The sequence below is a fragment of the Pituophis catenifer genome, unplaced genomic scaffold, assembly GCF_029215685.1.
Source record: "Pituophis catenifer annectens isolate HBS135680 unplaced genomic scaffold, rPitCat1.0.hap2 SCAF_4, whole genome shotgun sequence".
Lineage (NCBI taxonomy): Eukaryota > Metazoa > Chordata > Lepidosauria > Squamata > Colubridae > Pituophis > Pituophis catenifer.
Genome location: NW_027256884.1, coordinates 99,477,807 through 99,499,928, shown reverse-complemented (window position 1 = coordinate 99,499,928; position 22,122 = coordinate 99,477,807).

Below are 22,122 nucleotides of genomic sequence, written 5' to 3'. Positions count from 1 at the left end.
TTAGTAGATATGTGGATTGTTCTTTTACACTGGCAATTAGCATCACCCATTATTGCTATTATAAATTAAAAAACAAAGTAAGATGTTTTAAAATTTGATTTTAAAGAACTGCTCAAATCATCACCATTACCATCATCAGACTTCAATCTAAATTACCAAAGGGTTTGAATAACACTTCCAATAACATTTATGAATTAACCCCTATCTGCTTGCTTTTATTTTATTTATCAAACTTAAAGATGACCCATCTCACTCTCAGAGTGACTTATGATTAAAATCAATTAGAAACAGTGTCCTACTGTATGTATGTTATTTCTCAAATAACCAAGAAAGAATAGATTTAAATATTTTTGCTACCTTGGACTATCCTGGCTCATGCTGAAAGAAAATTACAATACCATATTTTTCAGGGTATAAGATGCACCTTAGTTTTTGGGGAGGAAAATAAGAAAAAAGCTGATTGGTGGGTGGATCGGCCTCCCAGAATACTCCCAATCAGCTGTTCCCAGATGTAAATTTTAGCAACAGGTCCATGGTTGTGAGCTCTGTGCCTTGCTTTTGTTTCTGTCTCTGAAACTTCTGAAACTCTGTTTCAGAAATACCATTTTTTCTAGCTCTGAAAGCCTCCAAAACAGAGCTTCAGAAAAAAGACTTTTTTTCTGAAGCTCTGTTTGGAGGCTTTTTTTCTGAAGCGAAGCTCTGTTTGGAGACTTTTTTTCTGAAGGACTACCTATACTCTGTTCAATTTCCTTTCTTTGGTATTGGTATATAGATTAATCTCTTCCGATCTGTTGGTTATTGTGTCATTCTCCAGATTTGTTAGCATAGTTTGGTTAGAACCTTTACTGATTCTTCTTTTGTTGCTTGCTATATTATTTTGGATAAAAGACTTTCAGAGCCTTTTTTTCTGAAGCTTTATTTCTGAGGCTTTTTTTCTGAAACTTCTTTCAGAGGCTTTTTTTAATCTCTGAAATCTCCATTTGCAAGGCTGGGTGTGGTTACATTCAGAGTATAAGACGCACCCAGATTTTCACCCTCTTTTTGGGGAGGGAAAGATACGTCTTATACTCCGAAAAATATGGTAATTCATTCAAGTTGCATTTCCAGAAACAGATCAATAGCAAAATTAATTTATTTGATAAAATAATAGATTTTTTTGATAAATATTTATCAAACAAATATTGTAGAGAACAGGCAGAGGGCAGGTATGCTGTGGCACCATCTATCCCTGTCTTTCATAGCTTTTGAGCTAAACAATATGCCACACCACGCATCTTCTTGGTGGGGAGACATGGCTTGACCAAACTCCATTGCTTTAACCCCAACTGCAGGAACTGTTATGTATCAGAATTCATAAAGCAGACTGGTCTACCTTAAGAACAAAGGAATTTAATTGCAAATTTTTGCCTACAACTTTTAGTTTACCTCAGAGAGGAGAGTTTAACTCAGTTCTCAGGTCATGTGTTTTGACTAATCTCTGACTCCCTTATATTACAATCTTCAATTCAGATTTTACCAGGGCTTAATTGTAGTTATTGTTGGCTCCTAGAGATTTTGGTTTCTTCTCTCATCTTTAAGCAAGAGAAACATGGTTCTGTTCCTACCATTGGCCCCAAACAATCCAATCTGTTCACCTAGAGTCTCTGCTTCTTCTCTGTTGAAGCAAGCATCTCCTTGCTCCCTAAACATGTTCTTGGTTCTAAGTTGCATCCTCTTCCACCTCTATCCTAAGAAATGCAATGTCACAACCAAACTCCCAGACTTTTGTACTCGCATCGTGAAGTTGGACACACATGCATAATGTGGTGCCACATTGCATGTTTCATCTCTACCTCCTGTTTCTGCCGCCCTGGGAACCTTGGCCAAATCCAACAAAGTTGTTTTATGTTCTTATTTAACATTGCGATTTTTATGAAACGTAATGTCATGCCTATTTACAGCTTGGAATAACAAAAAGCAAAATAAAATGCTTGTGCCAGGTTGAGCACAATGTGGCTACAGTTCTGCAGGGCCCATTGCTTGCATGCCTGTGGCTGGAGTGATGGATACATGTCTGTCAATCCAGGCACAAGCAACTATGCTTGTATTTTTTTTTCCTGATGGGTTTATGGAATCTAAGCCATACTCTCTACATTAAGAGGTTAGATAGGTCTAGTACTTAGGAAGGGTAAGTAATGTTGGCCTTAAAAGGTTTATAATCAGCTGATCAAACAAAAGCAAATTATAAAGCCACAGATCTTATCCCTCATCCCTTTTATCTGTAAAGGGATAAAACATCTTTAAAATGTTTTTAAAATTATAGATGTCATCTGTCATCAAAGAATTTAAAAATATCTAGAGTGGCACTGAGGATATGTAATGGACTGTGAGCATATGCATTCAAGAGTACATACTTTTGTCCCCGTGAAAATATGCATATGTTGTGTCTTAGGATCCGAAAGAATTTACACAATTCCAGTCAGTCTGTATTATTTATGGGAAAAAAAAGAAGCTAATGAAAGTTAGATTATTTTTTTCACCTTAGAAAGCAAGTAAATGAAGCAACTTATACCACTGCTGTCCAAGTGAGAAGGAGGACTCCTTAGAATGGCAGATTTTAAATAATACGGGAATAAATTTTATAAAATACTAGATTTATAAATAAAGAAACAAGAAGTACATAGTGGTATTCAGATGAATATCTGAAGTGGTGAACACTGAATGGTGACACATCCCAGAAGCATATCCCTCCAATATTTTTTCTTCATATATCCCTCTAAGTTAATTTACTTCATCAAGTATAATGGAGAATGCTAACATTTGAATGTAGAAGTAATTTGTTAGAGATAGAAAATCTATGGTCCTTACTGATTTCAATCACCAATAGCCATGAGGGTTGCAATTTCAAAAGTTGTAAATCTTTTCCCCTGAGGTGAGATTAGTTTCATCTCTGCTGGTTTTCCAGAAAGGCTTGAAAACAGGTTCTTCCATCAACCCGGATGACCCCTTGATGAGTCTATATAATAGTTGAATTAGGCTTAATTATGGTTGTCTTCCCGCTATCTTGGAGTTCTTTTATGTTTTATTCCTTTATGTTTTTAAGCTTTTATGTTTATCTGCGTTTTTTAAAATATTGTGATATGATTTTTTATTTTGCTTGTAAGCCATCCAGAGTCACTTTTTTTGAGATGGGTAGCTACTATATAAATCTGATAGATAGATAGATAGATAGATAGATAGATAGATAGATAGATAGATAGATAGATAGATATTTTTAAAAAATCTGGAGGGCCACATTTTTTCTGCCTCTGCTTTATATATACTGGGGAGCTTGACTACAAAATATTTGGGGACAGACTATGTTTTTGGTAAATATTGTAACTTGGCCAATTCTCCTTGTTTCCTTTTAATTTTTTGCACATTTTAAATGTCCAGCTGCAGACATTCTGTTCCAAGCTAGTAACCTTTTACGACTTCTATGAAATGTGCATACCATCTGTTAATCTATTTAGTTTCATGCTTACATATACTTTCTTTGTGCGTAACTTTCATGTTATGCATTTAATATTTTGTTTGTTTGTTTGTTAGATTTATATCCCATCTTTTTTCAGGGGAAAAAGGTAACATGGCAATCTTCCTTCAGTTTAGTCCATCAACAACAATCCTATGAGAATATTGAACTGAGATGGGGATTTGGCCAATGACAAAGAAAGACACAGCTTTTTTTCCTGATCCTTGTCTCATATCTTAAGCACAATGTTATACTTATTGTATTACAATATGATTTAAACCATGGTGGCCCAGTGGTTTGAATACAGTACTGCAAGTTAATTCACTTCTCACTGCTAGGAGTTCAATTCTGAACAGCTTAAGGTTGATTAAGCCTTCCATCCTTCCAAGGTCGATAAAATGAGGACCCAGATTGTTGGAGGCAATATCAGGGTGGGATCCTACTGGTTCAACAACTGGTTTGCTGAGCTTGCGCGCACCAGATGCGCGCTGCGCGCACGTGACCAGTTTCCATAAAATTGAACTTCCGCATTGCAAACAAGGAAAGGAGCAAGGAAAACAGCTGAGGAGGGCCAATTCAATCTGACACCCCTGATCATCTGGGCTTCAGAAGCAGAAATAAAGGTCAGTATAACCCAGGGACAGGTGGGCGGGCCCACTTTCACAGCAACAGACAACCGGTTTACTCTCGGCAGGAAGTGGGAACTACCGGTTTGGCAGAACTGGTCTGAACCGGTAGAATCACACCCCTGGGCAATATGCTGACTCTGTAAACCACTTAGAGAGTGCTGTAAAGCACTATGAAGCAGTAGATAAATCTAAGTGCTATTGCTATTGCTATTTACAGAATGTTCAAAACCACCATTGTATAAACAAGACACACAGGCAATTTAATTAGACCGAAATTTCTATTTTGATCGTCCATTTACAATTATATCTAATTTTTTGACAATTGAAAAAAAAATATTTCCACCTTGTTTTTGACGGACATTTCTGTATTTGCATTACTCTTAAACAGCTGAATAAAGTTTTTGCCTAAAATCTCTCATTGCACAACTTCATTTTGTGATCTGGAGATGCTTGAATTCATAGGATGTGGAATGATTGGGCTCCATGGCTTTCCTTGATGTCCTTACTCTCTAGAATGCCACAGAACCCACCCTGAATTTCAGAGCGTTTTGCAGCCAGAAAACTATTTTTTTCCATTTTCCATTTTCTTATTCTTGGGTTATATTTAGTTTTGATTTTTGGCATGTGTGCAGAAGGTACAATAATATGAAAATCTACACTAACTTTAATATTTTGATAATTAAAATCAGATATCTATAAAAATATGAAAAATGGATTTTTAACTGACCCCATCCCATTGGGCTCACAACCCCTAGTCATCACAGAAAAGGAAAGGAACTGCAAGACCTATTTCACAGAGAAAAGCCAGGAAAAGCTCCAGGTCCAGACAAGATAACTCCTTCTTGCTTAAAAGTCTGTGTTGACCAATTGGCCCCCATCTTCACCCGTATGAAGCAATTCAATAAATCGCTAGAAATGTGCTATGTTCCTTCTTCCTTCAAATGCTCTACTATCATCCCAATGGCAAAGAAGCCCACCATCAAGGAACTGAATGACTACAGACCAGTTGTTCTAACATCTATAGTCATGAAAACCTTTGAAAGGCCAGTGCTGTCCCACTTGAAAACCATCACGGATCTGCTGTTAGACCCCTTGCAATTTGCATACTGAGCAAATAGATCAACAATGATTCTGTTAATATGGCTCTGCACTACATCCTACAACATCTTGAATCTCCAAAGACCTACGCAAGGGTTCTCTTTGTAGACTTTAGTTCAGCATTCAATACCATCATTCCAGACACTCTTTTAACTAAGCTAAACCAGCTACAAGTACCTGAACACACTTGTAAGTAGATCATAAGCTTCCTAACAAACAGGAAGCAGCAGGTGAAGCTAAGCAGAATCACATCAGATACCTGTACAATTAACACAGGCTGTGTGCTCTGCCCACTTCTCTCTGTATACCAATGACTGCATCTCTAACGATCCATCTGTTAAACTACTGAAGTTCGCAGTTGACACAACAGTGATCAGTCTCATTTGAGACAATGATAAATCCGCATACAGACAGGAGGTTGAACAACTAGCCTCATGGTGTGACCGGAACAATGTGGAACTGAACACACTCAAAACCATAGAAATGGTGGTAGACTTTAGGAAAAACCCTTCCATACTTCCACTTCTCACAATACTAGACAACACAGTATCAACAGTACAGACCTTCAAATTTCTAGGTTCTATAATATTGCAAGACCTAAAATGGACAGCTAACATCAAAAACATCATCAAAAAAACACAACAAAGAATGTTCTTTCTGCACCAACTAAGAAAGTTCAAATTGCCCAAAGAGCTGCTGATCCAGTTCTACAGAGGAATTATTGTCTGTCATCTGCACCTCTATAACTATCTGGTTTGGTTCTGCAACCCAACAAGATAGACACAGACTTCATAGGATAATTAGAACTGTAGAAAAAAACAATTTATTTATTTATTTATTTATTTATTTATTTATTTATTTATTTATTTATTTATTTACTTACTTACTTACTTACTTACTTACTTACTTACTTACTTACTTACTTACTTATTTACTTATTTACTTATTTACTTATTTATTAAATCTGTATGCCGCTCCTCTCCGAAGGGCGGCTCACAATGCATTTAAAATCATTATAAAAAACACTTAAAAATTAAAAACATTAAAACTCATTCACACTATTCATGGCTGGATCTCGCCGGATCGCAAGAGCGAGATCAACGGCCACAGGCCTGCCGGAAAAGCCAGGTGTTCACTGCTTTTCGGAAGGCCAATAGGGTGGGGATGGTCCGGACCTCAGGAGGTAACTGGTTCCAGAGAGCTGGAGCAGCCACAGAGAAGGCCCTCCCCTGCGGGCCCGCCCTCCGGCATTGTTTAGCTGACGGGACTTGGAGGAGACCAACTCTGTGGGATCTTACCGATCATAAGATTGCTACCAATCTGCCTTCCATTGAGGACCTGTATACTGCACGAGTCAAAAAGAGGGCTGTGAAAATATTTAGAGACCCCTCGCATCTTGGACATAAACTATTTCAACTCCTACCCTCAAAACGACATTATAGAGCACTGCACACCAGAACAACTAGATACAAGAACAGTTTTTTCTTGAACGCCATCACTCTGCTAAACAAATAATTCCCTCAACACTGTCAAACTATTTACTAAGTCTGCATTACTATTAATCTTCTCATCGTTCCATTACCCATCTCCTTTGGCTGTATGACTGTACCTTTGTTGCTTGTATCCTTATGCTTTATATTGATATTGTTTCCTGATTGCTTATTTGTACTCTATGACTATCATTAAGTGTTGTACCTTATGATTCTTGATGAATGTATCTTTCTTTATGTACACTGAGAGCATATGCACTAAGACAAATTCCTTGTGTGTCCAATCACACTTGGCCAATAAAAAATTCAATAAAAAATTCTAACTCAGCTTCTATTAAATACTTAAAATAGATATTTTTAGAAAAATATTTTGTTTGATATATATATGTGTGTGTGTGTGTGTGTGTGTGTGTGTGTGTGTGTGTGTGTGTGTGTGAATATTTCAAGTTGTACAGGACAGATACATGGGGATATTAAGATTAAAGGAAGATACTTAATGAATAAAAAAATAAGAATTAAATATAAATTGCTGCAAGATGCTAAAGAATAGAGTAGAATAGAATTTGTTATTGGCCAAGTGTGATTGGACACACAAGGAATTTGTCTTGGTGCATATGCTCTCAGGGTACATAAAAGAAGTATGTTCATCAGGAATCATAAGGTACAACACTTAAGAAAGAGGCCAATTAAGTTTATATATTTAAAATTGTACTTTGACATTTCCAGTTTGGTCTGGATGAAGGATTGGGTGATCCTAAAAAATAAGAGGTTATTAGATCTGGAGAGCCATGAGTTGAAATTCAGATGGCACCCCTATCTGTGGTACAATCAAGTTTAAACAAATACAGATGTTAAGAATAATTTTGTTAGCTGTGCCATTCTAACAATTTGAAATAAATTTAAAACAAGGCTCTCTTGTACAATATCTCTTTGGTTTTCACCATAGGAAATGACAGTGAGACCAATTTCCTGGACTTATGAGGAAACAATATCTGTTCTCCAAAGTGAACCTAATCAGAAGATATGTTTGTCACCGGCTCACATACAATTAAAGAAAAATTCAACTTGGATAAGAAATGTTATAGTTTTAAATTTGCAAAACATGAATTTAAAATTGCATTGTATCCTAATAATAAACATATTATTGTGAAGGTTTATGAAATATTTTTGAAATTTAACTTGGAAAATTAATCTGTTAAACATTATGTTTCAATGGCTAAAAACTTTAGTTATAATATAATGCTTGAGCAAGGAGGAAAATATGTGGGCAAATTGAATTATACTTTGAAAAAAAACTTTTATAACATGATGTATCTGTCAGGTGTGAAAGACCACCACATGCTAAATTCCAATTAAACTGATTTGTTGTTCATGCCTACACACAGGAATATAATCAACTAATAGCTGGCACTATTTTGGCACTAAATAAGGGTTGACAGTATTCAAGAAGAGTTTGAATTAATCCACTTGTGGCAACATAGAGACTCTAGGCTGTCTTCTCTTTTGACCCTACCCCCAGATTCTGTTTCTCCTACATTATTTTTGGTACCTAGTGCCATAGAAATAGTCAGATATACAGTGCTTTAAATGTTTATTGAAAATGTAAATGTAAACAAAATACTTTTTATAATCTTTGATGGACTTGTGATAAAGAAGAAAATTATTGGAGTCAGTCTTAATTTAAGATTCTTTTAAAAAATATAAAATTGAAACCAGTTTTTTTCTTAAGACTATTGAATAAAGAACTTGAAAAAATTGGAACGTTGTTACTATATATGTTCACTTGCAGTGAGAATTTTATCTGAGCAAAAATGAACAGCACGTAAATTCCCACAATGGAAGAATGAATAGAAAAAAGTTGGCAGTGATGGCAAAACTAACTGTTTTAATTAAAGAAAAGAATTTATCCAGTGTTGTTTTCACTTGGAAATAGCTTCTGGGCTTTATGCTCAAAATAGGAAAAAACGAAACTTTGATTTTAGGTTTTGACGAATAGATTAGCTTTGTTGTTATAGAAATAGCTAAACTGTAAAGCAAAAAGCTGAAGTCATAACTGCATTCTATATTTTATTTCAACAAAAAAAAAAAGGAGGAAATCACTGCTTTTTCATCTTTCTCTTTTATCTTGCATCCTTTTCCCTTAGTGACCTTTCCCTATTCCCTTTGATCTTTGCTTGTATTTGTATTTTATACTGTAATAAAGTTTAATTTAAAAAGAAAATATTATGAGTTTGTGGAAAATAATAACGATTATAAAAATGAATGTGGCCTCAAGATTGCTATACATGCTGGGAGTTATGGTTTTGCTGTTTCTACTCAGATAATTTAAATGCATTGACAAGTTTGTAATTACATTTCTATGAATGTAATGAAATGATATTTCTATGAAATATCAAGGGTGTCCCTTTCAAAGCTCTGGTTTCCATATTAAAACTGAGTTTTAATTTTCTAGATTATATAATTTCAGTACTATAGTGAATGAAAATGTTATTGAGCATGTAACATTATATGTCCAACTAGAGTTATTATTTAGCACCCTTGAAACCCTGACAAGAATTTTGTTCTAAATATAGTAGGTATTCTTGGGTATTTTCAGCATTAGATATATTTGGACATTATTGGGCAAGCAATTAAGTTCTGGCTTTAGTTCTCATGAGAAATAAACTCTGTGGAATAATCCTGATTTTAAAAACATACTTTTGTAAAACTCGATAGTTACTCTTAATCAGCCTATTAGTGGTCTTCATCTACTCAGTTTTAATTTTTTCAAAGATTATAGGTGGAAAACAATTTACCAAAAACAGCTGAACAGCAATATATTCATTAAACTTCTATTATATTCCTTGTTTAGTCAATGTGCCTTGACTGTCTCTGAAAACTTGTAGTTTAGAAGGCCTTTCTTCTTAAGAATTCTTAAAATAATTCAATAAATGTAGATAGTATACAAGAAATTTTGAAAAGACAGTTACAGTTGGTTATATTGCATTTCTAATTGTTTCAGATCTTTAAAATGTTTAGTTTTCTTATAAAATAATAGCAACATTATTTCATTAAATATTTCTCTTTGGACTTACTGGGGTCCTGTAATGGTATATGAAAATTACCTTGGGAGACGGAAAAAACTGCAGGTAGGAAATGTTTGGACAAGAGACAGCTAAGTTCTCAAAAGAAATATGGGCATGGCAAACGATTCAGAAGGGATTCTCCTTTTCTTGGGTTGTAAAGAAAATGGGTCAGAAATGTACTTTCAGACTTGAAGATTATGCTAATATAACCTTATAATAAAATAAAATTAGGTTATCTAGTATTGGTTCTTGTTTGGACTAATTTGCTAGATTGACAGCTCCTAAGCAATCTATTAAAAAAAATGATTATCTTTTTAAAGTTGAAAATACAGAGAAGGTTGATTTAACAAAACATGATAATTTAGCATTTAAATTAACTTTTTACAATAGACTCCATGTGATAAAATGTAATATATTTCTTAACACAGGGATTTTTACTCCTTTTCTACCATGGACCACTTTGAGAGTCTGTTGAATCTTAAGGACTCACTTTCAGAAAAATACATAAATAAATAAAATACATAAAAATATATTATATTATAAAACACCCAATTATACTCAAATAATTATCAAAGTATTTTAAAACAATCTGTAATATAATAATATAGGTGCTCATTATTAATCCATTAAATCATTAATAAGACTAGGGTGTAATATTTTGTTACAGTGAGATTGAAGTTAAGTAATATTTTTAGAATTTTACTATAATAAATTACTTTGCTGCCTACAGTATATATATATATGTATATATAATTTATGTATATATATATATATATATATACATACATATATATATATATATATTTAAAGGAAGGGCTACATTTCTGTTAGAGGTCAGTGTTTAATTGAGTTTCCATGCAAATTTATGCCTCCCCCCTGAATTTAATCCATGGACCCCAAGTTAAAAACCCTTGCTATAAAATGATATGAAATTCAATAATTCTTTTGAAAAGAGCATGACAATTTAAATTATATAATATTTGTAGTGAAAAGCATAATGAACCAGACAGCTGGATAGGTGGGTCTAAATGTATCAATCTAAATAACCTACAAATATTCCAGAACTGAGGAAACATTATAAGGCGGAATTTCTTGTGGCTACCAGATCAAGGTTGCAAAAATCCACTAGTGTGGTAGAATGCACATGGTTTGGTTGGGTGAAAGAGAGTTAAGACAGCTCCTCCCTAGCAACTGTCAGAATATCTTTAGTAATGTAACTAGTTGTTTTAATTTGGCAGAAGTTGAGCTTCTGCATAAACTGAAGAAACAAGAAAGGAAACTGCTCAGAAGTAATTCTCTATGTCTTGTTGAGGGCCTGAAACATAGAGAACAATTATATTCAGCAAACTTTTGGTCATCTAGATTTTTGTAGCCCATTTTTGCTAGTTTAGCGTACCTGATAAAAGGATTATGGTAAATTCATTCTGAAATATATGAATGCTGACATTCTTTAGATCTAGTGTCTGGTGTGAAAAGATTTCTAAACCCATAAAATTGTTGTGACCCAGAATTTAGTCAAACCCTTTCAAGCTTTTTTGCCATGTATATTTTTAATAACTATTTGTTTACACAAAAGTACATTTCACCAAAATTCAATGACCTTTATCATTGACTCTATATAGACTGCCTTAATTCAAACTACCATATCAAGAATATGGGTTATTGTTACTTCAAGGAGTTTTAGCAATGAGGAGTTTGTGGCCTTCTACATATTATTGAACTATTTATTGGCTGGAGATTCAGGTTATTACAAATAAATATCTGAAAGGCCACAATTTATTTTCTATTAATTACCCCATTTATTAATACTTGCTTGCTAGTTCACTAGACATAGGAATTAATTTGTGAATTTGCCACAACTTTTCATATTCTTCCTCTTCACAGTTTAGCTTTTTAAAAATATAATTATTCATCTGCTTAAATAAAACTTAGAAAAACTAAATGGTAGCCAGACATGGCTGTTCTTTCTTCATTGACACTGAGTGAACTACTGAATCTTCCAAGAGCAACAATCAAGAATAGAACAACAGAGAATTCATAGCAGATGTTTTGCCTCAAGGCTTTATATTTTATGATTTCACCTGTGTTTGCCTAATTTCCACTAAAACAATCTTCTCCTACTTCAGCATATATAGGGGAAGATAATGCAGTTAGGCATAACATAGGGAAAAGTAGACAGCCATAGATCTTCCTTGGGAACAGTTGGTGCAATTTACATATAGATAAAGACAAGTCCTTTTATATACATTGAAGCATCTATTAAAAAATTGCTTGATATTATAAAAAATGCTTGATATTATACTTCATTTTCTTAACTGTGAACAGAAATGTTAAATCGGGAAATGAGTCTTTCATTATTTATAAAATACCACATGTCTTAATCAATATCTCTCTAATACTGTTGCCTTTTGGCAAGATGGGAAGCAAACAAATTTAATTATTAATGATAATAATACCTTTACCTAGCTAAACTTTGCTGATCCCTAAAAGATAAATGGAGTTATATTTGTCAGTAAATGGAAAAGAGACCACCATAAAATACCAGATTTATAAGCGGACAAGGCATCCATGTATTATAAAATTTTACTATTGGATTCTGGGAATGCATATCTATGCACACGCATGTGTGAATGGAAAATACTATAAAAGATTAGAAATAATTTAGTACTCTAAAACATATTTTATAAAATGTTAATTTGGAAAATTCTGAATTTTAAAAAATAAATAATGCACCTAGTCTTGTAACTACTGGATCACATTATTAGAGGTACACAGTAAAAACAAAATTAATGAGCCAAATTGACATTTTAGACAAAAGAACTTCTTAAGATTTGGAATGAAAAGAGAGATTAGCCATGTTGACTCAGACCCAAATCTGAAGCAAGATTGTTGCCTTTATGGCAACAAGACAATGGATTTTCTGTTTGTAGCAGAATTGGATGAAATTTGCCAGAATACTCTATAGTTACTTAACTATATACAGAGCATAGAACTAGCTTCATGTACATGAAACTGTGAAACAATATATATGAAAAAATACACACACACATGCATCAATAATGTTTGTTGTCAGAAAGAGGAGGAGGAGGAGGAGGAGGAGGAGGAGGAGGAGGAGGAGGAGGAGGAGGAGGAGGAGGAGGAGGAGGAGGAGGAGGAGGAGGAGAGAAACAAAAGGCTTGGAAATTTATGTTACAAGCAGAACCAACTCAAAAATGTACTTATAAACTAGAGACAAAAAGAGACAAATAACCATTGGGAAAAAATATAGTTGTAATTAGCACAATTAAAGTCTTGTAAGATGCCAATTTCCTCTTTTATATGCATCAAAATGCAGGTAAGCTCAAATTTATAGTAGAAAACTATAGTAGAAAAACTATAGTAGAAAACTATAGCAGAAAAGCTTGCTAGGATTTCACATACCAAAATATACAAAGGATAGTTTAGAACTAAACTAAGCTCCAATCCATAAAAATTATCTAAATTATTGCTATGACAAATTTCTATCTCCTCTCCATTAACCAGCCAGGAAACCATATGTTAATGTAATGAAATGTGTGGATGACTTTGTGGAATGGCGGGAAGAGATGCTGTCTAGGAAACAATCACACAAAAGAGACAGAAGCCAGTGGCTTAATCATCAGAGCAAAAAATTTAGGAAGGATCTGCCCTAATGGATCAAGCAGTTAAATGTGATATTGGGAAATTTGAACATTCACCCTTCCATAATCCTGTTAATGTACCTTCCAACAAAGTACAATTAGTTCATTTAGTTGAGTTTCTTTCTGGTTTACCTGACAGATGACATCAATCTTGCAAGTTTGAAAGTGGGACTGGGTTATCTGATGGACCATCTCTCTCTGATTACATCAGGTTATCCCATTAGATGTGACAGAGAAGGTATGATGTAGATACCATCTGTTAAGGACTTCTAATGGTGAGGGCCAGAATGTTGCTATTCTCTGCCATGGTTCCTATATTGTCGAATATTTTCCCCTCCTTTGGTCAGGTTAGCTTCATTCCTGTTAATGTTACGGCAGTGTCCCAAGACTTGGGGATCCCAAAGAAGAGTAATTTTTTATGATTGCTGTCCTATCATGGTTGATATATATACTCTATCCATGTCTTTTGGTTGTATATTTGAATTTTTGTTAATATTTGAATTTTTATTTTTTTAATTATTGTTTTTATTTACTTCTTTTATTTGATTGTTGCATCCTACCCAGAATCATCCTTGTGAGTGGTCAGCCATATAAATTTGATAGATAAATAAATAAATATGCGAGGAAACCCTAAATAAATCAAACTAGCTCAACAAATTACAATATTAAATACTTGCTAAGAACAGTATATAAGAAGTTGTAGCTACCAGGATTTCTCTGTTCTGAGTTAGAGCAAGAACATAATTAAAAGCATGACATTGTCAGAAGCTTTATGGCCATCTTAATTAAGGGCACAACTGGCTAAAGAATTTACAGTACCTAGCTGTTAAAATATTAGCAATTGCATTTAGAAAGGAATTAAGTCTAAATTTCAGATAGAATAAAATGTTTGCCTGATTTAGGCATAATTATAATATTTACTTCATTAAAATTAAAAGGCATATTTTGTACCTTCAGTACAAAATATTAATAAAATAAGAGAAAATTCTATTATACTTTTTATATATTAAAAAAACATCCGATCCAGGGGTTTTCCTTTGTTTCGTAGATTTAATTGTATTGGCAAGTTCTTTTTAAAAAATGGCAAAATAAGATTAATAATTTTGTCTTTCAAAAGGGGTACAATTTGATTTTTTTTTAATGCTCTCAGTAGGATAGTGTAGTGTCCTCATTTTGCAATATGATCGCTCTCAAGTTATGTCTAGATTTTTAGACATCTAGTCTAATAAAATCATAAATGTTAGTCTAACCCAAAAATAAAATAAAATAAAATATGCACATTTGTTTTTTATTCCATATCACTGCTAAGTTGGCAACACTTAAGTAAGAATTGTCTGCCTGTTCAAATCTGCACAAAATTATGGCAAATAATAGAACAAGAGACTAAGCAAGCTCAATTATGATGCTTGGCTGATGCCTTTGAAAAAAATTGTTTACAATAACGCATGGTTACAATTGCCCCAATTATATTCAGATGTTAGAACTGGCATGAGTTTTCCCCAACAGCAGGTGTTCAGTTTGAGGCTAAGAAGAAGAAGAAGAAGCATGCAAGCCAGCATAAGCACTTGTTGGACATATAGACTTTTCAGGACCTCCTTCCAGAAGCAGTAATGGTCTGATCTGAGTAGCTCTCCATGAAATGTATTACTTTCCAGATGTCTACTAAAACACGTGGGGTCAGAGGTTTGGATACGAACCAATGAGTAATAGGAAGTTTAAAAGAAAATGTTATAACATTTTGTTAGTGGGTTACATAGTCTTGTCCTGACAGAAATGTATTGACCCTCCTTTATTAGGGTTCATAAACAGCTTGCTTTTTTAAAAATTTGTCAAGCATATATAAGATTACAGATATGTATAAACATGATTATGAATACATGAAATGGATATGAATAAATGGGGACATTAGGACAGGGATGGGAGGCACATTGGTGCGCTAATGCATGCCCCTTACAGACCTCTTAGGTATGGGGTGAGGTCAACAGTGGACAGTCTAAGGTTAAAGTTTTAGTGGTTTGGGAAAGAAACCACAGAGTCATGTAGTGCATTGCAGGCATTGACCACTCTGTTGCTGAAGTCATATTTTCTGCAATCAAGTTTGGAGAGGTTTACCTTAAGTTTGTATCTATTGTGTGCTTGTCTATTGTTGTGGTTGAAACTGAAGTAGTCATTGACAGGTAGGACGTTGTGGCAGATTATTTTATGTACTACGCTTAGGTGAGACTGAAGGCGGCATAGTTCTAAGTTGTCTAAATCCAAAATTTCAAGCCTGGTGACATAATGTATTCTGTTGCGAGCAGAGGAGTGGAGAACTCTTCTCATGAAATATCTCTGGACTCATTCAATTGTATTGATGTCCGATATGCAGTGCGTGTTCCAGACAGATGAGCTGTATTCAAGAATTGGGCTAGAAAATGTTTTGTATGCTCTAGTTAGCAGTACAGCATTACCAGAGAAGAATCTACAGAAGATTATGTTAACAACTCATAGACCCTTTTTGGCAATGTTGTTACAGTGAGCTCTGGCATGAGACCTTGGTACTCCAAGGTAATTGACAGAGTGAGGGTCATCTATGAGGTCGTATCCGCCCAGCTTGTATTTTGTGTTCTGATTTTTCTTGCCAATGTGTAAGACAGAGCATTTGTTAGTTGAGATTTGGAGTTGCCAATTGTTTGGCCATTCTGACACATAGTCAAGGTCTTTTTGAAGGGTAGCAGCATTGTCAGTAGTGTTGAATAGTTTTACATCATCAGCGAAGACAATTTTTACTGACTGATTATGTAGATATCAACATTAATGAATCAAAGTTATTCTTTATGGCTATATATATTTAGGGGTCTTTGTTTAAAGTGTTTTAGAAATATGTACTGTTTGTGTTGGATATGTTCCCTTTTGAACTGTTTTTATTTTTATTTATTTATTTTATTTATTTACTTACTTACAGGACTTATATGGTCATCTACCTCATATAATGACTCTAGGTGGCTCACAACTATCAGTAAAACATAATTAAAATCATATCCTTCCTCCCAGGTCTGGACTAAACATCTTCACAGCTCAAACCCCCATCTAGCCAATGCTCAAGAGAAGCGCCAGTCTTCATCATCTTTTGGAAGGCTAAATTAGTAGGGGGATCCCTATGATCTCTGGTGGGATAATGTTCCAAAGGGATGCCTCAGAGGTCCATCAGATAACATCTAAGGAATGTAGAGCACCCTTATTCTGTATACTCAGTAAGATAGGAAAAATGGTCCTGCAAGTAACCTGGTTCAGTGCCATATAAGACTTTAAGGTGATTACTTTGAATTGCACCCAAAACAACTGGAAGCCAGCACAGTAGTTGCTATGTGCAGCTGCATTCTGTATCAGTTGCAGTCTCTGGATTGTCTACAAGAGTACCTCCATGTAAAGTACATTACAGTAATGCAAACAGGAGGTGACTAAGGCATGAGTGACTGTCAACAAGGCTGTCCAGTCCAGGAATGATTGCACTACATAAAGTCACAATTACATGAAAGCAATTATAGTGCCAGTCCAAGTATCTTTCCTTTACACAAATATCACATGTTCTATATTAAACAGGATATAAATTCTAGCAGAATTCCTTCCTAATGTTAATGAACAATGAGCAGCCAATACAAATATGACATTTAAAAAAAAATTGTAGTAGTTCTTTTTAAATATCAGAAATATCAGGTACATGTTTCATAGGCTCCTATATTAACATGCACAAATTTAAAAAATAGTAATTTTTAAAAGCTAACATCTAGCTGGTTCCCTTCCCACCCAAAAATTGTTTTGCAATCCAAACTGCTGCTGCTTCTCCCATTTCAAATATTGACATTTGTCTGGATGAGTCTTGTTGTTTAAATTGTCCATGGATCAATGTACTTTAGCCTCCATAGCCAAGAAGTAAGATTTGTCTCAGTTGGAATGATCTTAACTGGGGCCGCTGTCCTATATGATCTTCATGCTACTTTTGAATATTTTAAAATTCAGCCTCTAAAACTAATTTAAGTATATCAATGATTTGTTTTTGCAGCTACAAATGTTGCAGTACTATAGATCATCAAAGTGATACTCATGTAAGTGTCAACTCCTTTAGGCCACATTGGCTAAGCATGATAAGAATTGGTTCAAAGTACTTGGACAGCTGTAAATTGTTCTGAACTGAACATAATTCAACTAAGTGAGTGTAAAATTGTTTCTTATTTTCACTTATTCACTACTTCACTTTGTTTTGAGTTACTTAAATGTATTCATTTTGTTATAATTGATAATATTTTTAATATACTTTATAGCACAGTTGTGTGGATTTACAGTTTAATTAAAACATATTTTTCTTGCTGGTCCTGAATTGCTCAGCTAATACTGAAAAGGATCTCAGTGTTCATCCAAGAACCTTGATTGAGATGACTAATGATGATCTCATTCCAAGGAGAAGTTTTGAGTTGAAGAGAGACCTGTTGATTACTTCTTTTCTCCCATATGGCAGTTAATATATTTTGTTATTGTTGTTTTGGCATAGCTTCAAAAACTTTATTGTTATTATGCAACAACAAAACCTATGTCATAATATATAACACTATTAGCAATATTTATTTATTTATTTATTCAGCTTATAGGCTGGCCAATTCCCAATGATTCTGGGAAAATGGCTAGGTGGCCTCTAATTTTCCTTTAATATCCCTTCAAACTCTATGATCTAATGATCTCCAGAACAGGCCTTTGATAACTTTTAGATATAGATGTCCTCTTAGTTTGTTTGTTTTTTTAAAAGTGAAGATGTCAGGCACAATGGTATGATTGAAGTTCCACCCACTGTGCTGTGAAGATCGTGCAACACGTGTGCCATAGTTGTGTCTTGACTTTTTCTTTTTACTATATTCTGCAGACACCCCTGCCTCTCAAGCAGATGTGGGAGATCCAGGAAAGATAAGTTTTACTGGTAGACAAAATTGAATACAACTGTAATGCAAAACTCATAAACTCTTATAGTAATTTTAAAGCAATTCTGTTTGCAAGATAAAAAGAGTAAATCAAAGAGTAGCATCTGCAAAGGGGGCAAAGGGGAAGCCAGAATGAGTAAAGGAACATCAAACTGCTGCGATCCAAGTACGCAGCAGATCTACTGAGCATTGGAACATGTAAAAATAAAAGGTGGAGCTTATGACCCTTTGCTGTATTTTAACAAAAGCTATAAATCCTCCCAGGTCTCTGGCTACCAAATAGGAACTGAGCCAATGACCCCGGATAAGACAATGCTGCCAGCCTAAATATATTTTAAATATAAAGCTGAAAACAAAACAAACTTGGTGACTAAATGATCTTCCGGTTTAGCCCAAAGAAAGTTCTTCTCTAACCCCAGAGAAAATGCTCAATATTCCAGCTAACATCTGTTAGCACTATCAAAACAAATAAATGTTACTTGTCTTGGTAGCATAATGCATGGAAGAGTTTTTCAAACAGGCAAGTGTATATTTTGTTGAGTGTGAGACTGCAGACTGAGGCATATGGCAAATCTGCTATTTAGGTATATGGTTTACGTGCATACATTTGCAATTCCCTCAAATCAATATCCATAAAAATGGAGGGTGCCTTAGTAAGATGAGAAATCTTGCAGTTCCACATTAACAGCTTTCTTCAATCTCTCTGAATTCAGTAGGAGGGTAGCTGCCTGTATATAAGATTACAACTAGGGAAATTACTCATCTGGATAATTTTCTCTTCTGCCTTCAGATAAATGTTGATCTATGCACAACACTGACCTCTAGAGTAAAATTTGATGTTTGGCTTCACAAAAGGTTTTTGTGCAGAACTACACTTTCTGAAGTATGTGATAATATTTTCTTATTAATTCTTATTAATTAAAATCTATTACATTGTTAAGTGAAAATATAAGGGTGTAAAATACAATAGCAATCTATATACTAAGATGCTGAATTATTCTTTTTAAAGTTTTCCCTTTTAAGCAGAATATCATGAGCTTTTTCACATGGGTGCTATTCCTTTTTTCTTTTCGTAAAGATATTACTTACTCCACTCTTCAACCACAAAAGTATTCAAAGCTACTGACACATAAAGGATGTTTTCTAGTAGGGAGACTGCCAAAGGCATAGGAAATAAGTCTTAAACCTATGCAAGGGTGGCTTGAGAGACCTTTACAAAGATGAAACTAGTTGCCTCATTGAGATGTGCTCTGCCATTCTGCAGCCTCTTTTGGTATTTGCAATGGTTGGAAACTGTTTTGTGCTGTGGAAGAATATGTAGCTGACAGGAGTGTCAAACTGGCAGTCCGTGAGCCAGATGCGTCATGCCAGGCCACTCCCACCCCAGTTCCATGAAGGGGAAAAACTTCACGAAATGTCACCTGACAGCATCATGACGCCATGAGTTTGATATCCATGATGTAGCACAAAGCAAAGCAAGGCAGCTGTGTTGTTTCTCCTTTCAAAGCAGGAGGCCATGTTGTTCTGCAAAGCAGCTTCAATGAAGTGATGCATTCAAGCTTTGAAATTACTACATTTACAAAAAACTGCATGGTCTGGTAAACATATAGGGGATTTTCAAGCAAACAGGAAGCAACAATGATAAAATAACAACAAAAGGAAATTGTAGAAATTAGAAGAAAAAGGTAAAAGATAGGTTACTTTTAAGAACAGGAACTGATTATTCCAAATACCTTTTTGAGCAGGAGACAAATGGCCTTTGGAAGTTCTCCGAAATTTATGGAACACTTCTCCTCCAAACTTTCTCAGGATGGAGCCCCTCTTACATAATAGGACTACAGGTGGAAACTATCCTTGGGAGAAGTTTATTCCTGATATCTTCTATTAAGACTGAATTGAAGTATGTAAACCATAAAGCTGCTGACCACTGAAGAGAGTATTTTATAATTAAATTCTGTAAGTTCTCCCTGAAAAAGTACAGTTTCCCAATAAAACATTCTTCAAATTTCTCTTTTCCTTTAAAAGGATAGGAAATTATATTTTATTGCCTTATGTGAAATTTGCACAGCACTATTTTTTAGGTATATGCAATCCTTTGGAAGAACAATGGAAAAAGTGCTTTGGAGGATATAGGAGTGCAAACAAAGTGCCTATCTGCAATTCTTTAAAGCAATTTTTTTCTCCTTAGGATCACACAGCACTTAGGAAAGTGGAGCTGTTTTAAAGAATTGCAGCTGGGTGCTTCATTCATGCTCCAAATTAATTTTTCTAAATAAGTTCTGAAGGACTTGGAGTTCTATTAATTAGAAGGGATCTTTATGATGCTGCAGCAGTGAGCAATAAAAGGGGAAGAAAGTGTGACTGAAAGTCACACATGAGTCTTTGTTGATGCTGGAGCCTCCTGTATCCATCTTAAATTGATTCCTGAATGGCTGGATTTGATCTAGGTGCAAAGATTTAGCATGTTCTCTGGGCCACCTTTGCTTTCCCTTGCACATCATATATGGAGGATAGGGTAGTCTTTTGTTATCATTTTGCTCCCACATCACCATACATTCTGTTTCTATTCAATGTAGAGCTAGATGTGACTCTTCAGGCCTATATTTTGAGAGACTATTGATCTGTTTTGCACTAAGGTGAACAGATTTTATCATATTGCATGTTGGTTTGTTTCTGGGAATGATGGCTTTATTCTAGAAGTGAGGCCTTGTATAATTGTAGAACAATTATTGTATTGAATACAAATAATTTCTTCAGTAGTTCACATTTATCTGCAGTTCATTTTTACACAATATTCTGTGACTCTATTTGCAATCTCTGAATGAGCCTATTTGCAATCCCTATTTCCACAACTGGAGAAGCATCGTATATATTGGTCCTACTTACACTTTGGTATTGGGGTAAGGATATAGGCAATTAGTAAAGTTCTACATATGTATGTTTTTTTAAATAAAACCTTAAGTTTTATAACTTAAGTTTTCCAATAAAAAAAACTTTTTACTATGCTTGAAGAAGGCTAGAGTTCTTGTGCAGAAGGCTTGGGTGTGAAAATCTTGTCTCTTGCAAACAACTGGTTCCTAAGGTTCCAAAATGGCAAACCAGATCTTTTTAAAATATTCTGTTGAATTATAAAAACATTTGATAATGTGTGCCACACCTAGGGCTTGTGAAGCTACTAGCACAGTTAGAAGAAATATGTGTTTAAAGGCAGATCCATGGGAATCCCAAGAATTGCCAATAATTGTGTGATTTGGACATATTCCCTATTCTCAGTCTAGGCAAAATAACCTAATAACAATAAAGTGTGGCTATAACCTCATTTTACAAAGGGTGAAGAAGAGGTCCCAAAAAAACCATGGACAATTGTTTGAGAAAAATGGATTCTCTGTCTCACATATATTTATTTGTACAACTTTTTTTTTAAAAAAAAATGTAAAATGCAATACGATCAAAAATTCTGAAATCTTTTCCCTACTTCAATTTTATTTTTGAAAAATGGTTTCACATTCCTATACACATATTGAGGTCATTGGGACTTTTTTCTGCATGTGTAAGAGATATGTGTTCCTAATATTTGGAAAAGGTATTAAATAGCAGGGTGTAATTATTATAAATGATTATCATTTATTTATTTGTTATTTGCCTTTATTGTTTTTGCAAATAACTCAAGGCAGTGAACATATCTAACACACCTTTCTCCTCCTATTTCTCCCATAACAACAATCCTGCAAGGTGGATTGGC